Here is a 6,593-nt window from a genome sequence, read left to right on the forward strand (position 1 = left end):
GGCAAATGTTTGCCTGTGTTGCGTTAAAACGGCACCTTGAATGAGGACTATGGCACATTTACCAATAACTGGAGTTTTGCTGCTTTTTCTCCTTCCTCTGGTCGTTTTACCCCTTCCTGAAAACAATATTTTGAAGTAGAAACCTACTAAAAATAAGTAATTGAGAAAAATTTTAATTGGTATCCAATTTTCTGATGTATCAAAAGAAAATAGTGTGAAATCATACGAGTTTCTGGTATTGCTGAGCCAAAAACAGAAAAAGGAACAGAAAGGTAAGCCCACAGGAATTATTGCTAAGCCTATCTTTTTCCGTGTTTGTGGTTGTAATTCTTTTCTTTCACAGCTTTTGAAAAGTAATAAAAACACTATTTGAGGTATCCCTCAAAAAAATTAGGCAAAAACGACATTCCTGTTGAGTTAAATTGCCCAATTACAAATCAAATGTGCTTTGATATATTTCTCATAATGCTGTCTTTCCAATAAGCTGTTTCTGCTTTGTGACTTCAAAGCTAGGAAGCAGTAAATCGATGTTCAATTTTATGATTTGAAGAAGAATATAAAAATTCTTTCATGTTCTCTCTTTAAAACCTTACAACTAATCAGTTTATTAAAGGATACATGGTCAGAAGAATCTATAGTTAGAAGGACGATCAGAGTTACAGGGTCATGAACTTGATGTCCCTACAAGCTATATGGGCCTTCAGAGTTAAGCTGCATTCCCAGATGACTACTTATAAACTCTTTCCATTCTGAAAAGAGGGAAAAGACTTAGCACATACAAGAAAAAGAAATGTTTGAAGGTTGGCAGGAGATAAATCCATTGGGGAAACAAAATCTTTACAAATGGTTGTAGGCCTGGTGAAGTCCCAGAGTTTTGTGAGGCCAAGGTGGGAGGACCCCTTGAGACCAAGTGTTCAAGACCACCTGGGCAACTTAGTGAGACCCCAGCCTCCCTATCTCTCTCTATATATAGAGAGATATCTCTATATATAGATATAGAGAGATAAATATAAATATATATTATATATGTTTATATAGATATGTTTATGTATTATATTTCTATATATAGATCTATATTTATAATCTTCAGGTATATACACCCAATATATACCTCTCTATATCTATAATTATACACCCAGTATATCTATATATAAATGTATAGATACTTACAGCCATGTAAGTAATTGGGCATACATATATCGACATTTGTGTGTAATTAGGCAATTTAACTCAACAGGAATGTCGTTTTTGCCTAATTTTTTTGAGGGGGAAAGAACATATTGTTTTTATTACTTTTCAAAAGCTGTGAAAGAAAAGAATTATAACCACAAACACAGAAAAAGACAGATATATCGATATATCGATATATCTGTACGTATATCTACATATATATAGATATACTGGGTGTATATTTATATATATATAGAGAGAGGTATATACTGGGTATATATACCTGAAGATTACCTGAAGTTAGTTTAATTATTAAGACAATTCTTAAGCTATTTTTAAAGTTTCAGTCTTGAATTTATAGTTAGACCATTGGAGATAAAGAAGAAACAAGGCTTCTCATTGTGTTTTATTTATATCTGTGTGGGACTCTGTATACTGGAGATATATATATATCATGCCCAGTGGCATGCTCCTATAGTCCTAGCTATTTGTGAGACTGAAGATAGCTTTAGCCCAGGAGTTCAACGCTGCAGTGAAGTATGATCAAACTGCTACACTGCAGCCTGGGTGACAGAGTGAGAACACTGTCAGTAAAAAAAAATAATAATAATAAAGTAAGTTGTTTTAAATGCTCAGATGTGTACAGAAATAATACGAAAACTTAATTTTAGAGTTATGGCATTACTGAACAATGTAATGTTAAAAGAGCTAAAACAATTTCTCACAGGTGACTTATATATGTCCTCTTTTAAAACACAAAATTCTCCCAAGATCTCCATTGTTACTTAAATTCCTTCTATTGTTCTTTAAATAAATATAAACACAAAATGGCATAAACTCATTTCTCTTATAGCTGTTACACAGCTCTAAAACAAAAGCAGATTTACAAATTTGACACGAAAGTACAAATCAATAAAATTCAAATTAACAGCATTAATTTATTAATGTACTGCAGTAGATAATGCAGTTGGCTGAAACTAAATCACCACTTTGAGTTTGCAAAAATATTAGCCATACTTTTTTTTTTTTTTTTTGGAGACAGAGTCTTGCTGTGTCGCCCAGGCTCCTCGCAACCCCACCTCCCAGCCTCCAGCAATTCTTATGCCTCAGCCTCCCGGGGAGCCAGGATTACAGGCATGCACCGCCACACCCGCCTGATTTTTGTATTTTTAGTAGAGAGGGGGTTTCACCATGTTGGCCACGCTGGTCTCAAACCCCTGGCCTCAAGTGATCTGCCCGCCTTGGCCTCCCAAAGTACTGGGATTACAGGTGTGAGCCACCACACCCGGCCTAAAGCTGTATCATTTAATGCAGCATGGAGTTAGTATAATAGTATAATTTAAATCACCACTAAATATATATCCAATTAGATTTTGCTGAAATTTGGAATAAGAAAGATTACCTGCAGTTAGTTTTAATTATTAAGACTATTTTAACGCTTTTTTTTTTTTTTTTTTTTGAGACGGAGTCTCGCTCTGTCACCCAGGCTGGAGTGCAGTGGTGCCATCTGGGCTCACTGCAAGCTCCACCTCCCGGGTTCATGCCATTCTCCTGCCTCAGCCTCCCGAGTGGCTGAGACTACAGGCACCCGCCACCACGCCCGGCTAATTTTTTTGTATTTTTAGTAGAGACGGGGTTTCACCATGGTAGCCAGGATGGTCTCTATTTCCTGACCTCGTGATCCGCCCGCCTCGGCCTCCCAAAGTGTAAAGCTATTTTTAAAGTTTCGGTCTTGAATTTATAGTTAGCTCATTGAAGATAAAGAAGAAACAAGACTTCTCACTGTGTTTTATTTATATCTGCATGGGACTCTATTTGGCCAATATTGCAACAATTGTTGGCAAAAGAGAAAAAGATTAATGGAGATAGTCTGTGTCCTCAAAAATTCCCTCTCACTCTCAAAACAGGGCAGACAGGTTTCTGTAGTGAAACAGTTCTGACACAGGCATCACACAGTTTGTGGTTTTTCAAACAGGCTCAGCACCACGTCTGCCTTTGAATGAGGCTTGAGAGGGCAAAATTTCACAAGGTGATTGGTAGATACCAAAAGTTACTCATTTACACCATTTCAAAATTAATCATAAATTGAATTTTATTATTATTTCCATCCTGTTTTCATTTTAGAATATTCAAATTACTGTTACACTTTTATTGGTACAACGTGTCTGAAAGCATTTGGCTTTTGCCTGGTACAAATATATCACTTACATTATTCAATCTGTCCCTGTTCATTTCTTACTAGCCCCTACAAAGTAGTACATTATTCAATCGTGTTATTTTCATTGTGTGAAATCAAAATATTGATTTATTGAAACCATAAGAAACTAAAGTCTTGGTAACTGAAAATATTATTCATGTATGTATTATCACTGAGAAAAAGAAATTTTGACTTCATTTACAAGTAATTCAACATAAGCATAGTGGCAGACACTAGCCATTGCTATCATTTAGGTAGCAGGACATGCCCACCTAATAGCAGCCAGTAACAAACACTGTCACACTGACAATCCGTTAGCTAAGTAAGATGGCATGGCAAACCATGCAGATTCATATTGAAATCTCATGACAATATTTAGTTATAAGGTGAATATTCAGATGTTTTAGACCCTGCCTATTTTAATATTTTAAGATGATCATCCCAATAAAAACTATTTATTTCTAAAAATCCTCTAGAGAATCCTCTAACCCTTAAGAATCTGTCTGAAGATTTCAAGAGGTTCTAGATCCTAGTCTGAGGAACACTGTATAGGCTGATACAGAAAATTTCAATTCCTGGAATTTGTGTATCATTATATTTATTCTTTCCTGGAGGTAATAACTCAAGAGTTAGAAAATGTGGTGGAAGGGTGTAATATTTATTAAACAACAAATACTTGACAGATATTTTACATATAAGATTGCATTTAGTATTTGCAATAATTCCAACCTAGCTATTACCCATTCTACAGCTGAAGAAACTGATGCTCAAAAGAATTATGTACCTTGCAGCCGGGCACGGTGACTCATGCCTGTAATCCCAGCACTTTGGGAAGACGAGGCTGGTAGATCACGAGGTCAGGAGATGGAGGCCATCCTGGCTAACACGATGAAACCCTGTCTCTACTAAAAATACAAAAAATTAGCTGGACGTGGTGGCGGGCACCTGTAGTCCCAGTTACTCGGGAGGCTGAGACAGGAGAATGGCAAGAACCCGGGAGGCAGAACTTGCAGTGAGCCAAGATTGCGCCACTGCGCTCCAGCCTGGGCGACTGGGCGAGACTCCGTGTCAAAAAAAAAAAAAAAAGAATTATGTACCTTGCTTAAATTCATACTGGTAATAAAAGCAGGTTAGGGGAAAGACAACGTCCAAACTAAGGATCCTCAGAATCCTAATCTCAACCTTTTTCTATTATTCTGTGATTTAATTTAACATTAAAGATAACCAAATACTGTATAGCTTTAACAAGGAAAATTTTTATGAACTGATTTGAAATTCAGTCAATACATAGAACATAATAAAAAGGAAAATCTTCAGTCAAGTCTATGTGTTCTAGGTTATGAAGGAAAAAAATTCAATATCAGACCACCTTCCAAAATGTTTCTGGGCTACCTTCTTTAAATTACTGATGCTTACACATGAAATGAAAGGCAATATAATTGTCAAAAAATAAAAACAAAGGAAAAACCCTGCAACTATAAACAACAGTAATGAAATTATCCAAGACACATCATCTGTGCCCATGTTAGTCTCCATTAATAGAAATGACTCAGAATTGTCTTAGTGTTCAGTTTTTGAATAAAGTGACTAAATAATAATTTAATTATTTAAATGCATGTATCATCAATCAAAATCACCTTTACTTTAGGCAATAAACTTTTGTTTTAATAAAATAGTTTTCATTTCAGGATCCCAGGAGACTTACATAGAGTCCCAGCATTTCTGAGAGCTTCTACGAAGGTAGATAAAACTGTTATTTTTTTTGTAAGTGCACAAAAATTAATTTGGGATGGAAATTTTAAAAGAAAACATAGGAAAATAATTTTACAACATTGGCCTTAGCAAAGATTTCTAAGACACAGAAAGCAGAAACCATTAAAAACTTAACAAATTGGACTTCACCAAAATTTCAAACTCTGCTCATTAAAAGATACCACCAAAAAAAAAAAAAAAAAAAAAAAAGGCAAGCCAGAGACTTGGAGACAACAATCATAATCAAATATCAGAAAAAGGAACTGTATCAAGAATAAATCAGGAACTCTCATAACTCAACAATAAAAAGAAGAAGAACCCGAAGAAAATATGGGCAAAAGTCTTAAACAGACACTTCATCAAAAAATATACAAATGGTTAGTAACAAAATGAAAAGATAACATCATTAATCATCAGGAAACTGCTAGTTAGTGCAATGAATACAACACCTCCTAGAATGGCTAAAATGTAAAAGACTGATAATACCAAATATTGGCAAATATATGGAATAACTAGAACTCTCATACATTGTTAGTTGGAGTGTAAAATAGTACTTCTTTTGAAGAACTATTTGGCACGGTTCTATAAAAATAAACATACACGACCGGGTGCGGTGGCTCACGCCTGTAATCCCAACACTTTGGGAGGACGAGGCAGGCGGATCACGAGGTCAGGAGCTCGAGACCATCCTGGCTAACACGGTGAAACCCTGTTTCTACTAAAAATACAAAAAAAGTAGCCGGGCGTGGTGGTGGGTGCCTGTAGTCCCAGCTACTCGGAGACTGAGGCAGGAGAATGGCGTGAACCCGGGAGGCGGAGCTTGCAATGAGCCAAGATCGCGCCACTGCACTCCAGCCTGGGCGACAGAGCAAGACTCCGTCTCAAAAATAAAAATAAAAAATAAAATTAAAAAGATAAGCATACCCTTACTTACATTGTGACCCAGCAATCCTACCTTTACATATTTGTCCAGGATAAATTAAGACATATGTCCACAAAGATCCATAGATGAACATTTACACTTGCTTTATTTGTAACAGTCCCAATCTGGAAACAATCCAAATGTCCATCAACAGGAGAATGAATAAATTATGATATATTGATAGAAGGGAATATTACTCAGCAGTAAGAAGAAACACATTAGTGGTATGCACAACATGGATGAATTTCACAGAAATATTTCACAAAAGAAGGCAAAAATGAAAGAGTATATATTGTGTGCTTCTATTAATATAAAGTTTAAGAACAAGCAAAGCTACTCTAGTAATGATAGAAAACAGAACAGCAATCGCTTAAAGGGGAGGGGGAAAGTGAACTGACTAGAAAATGGTACAGAGGAACTTTCTGAAGTGATTTAAAGCTCTATATCTTGATCAGAATGTAGGTTACATGTGGGGGATGGTATATTCATTTGTCAAAACACATCAACTGTATACTTGAGATCTGTGCTTCTCACCATTATGAACTATATCAC

This window comes from Macaca nemestrina, chromosome 7 (assembly GCF_043159975.1).
Source record: "Macaca nemestrina isolate mMacNem1 chromosome 7, mMacNem.hap1, whole genome shotgun sequence".
Lineage (NCBI taxonomy): Eukaryota > Metazoa > Chordata > Mammalia > Primates > Cercopithecidae > Macaca > Macaca nemestrina.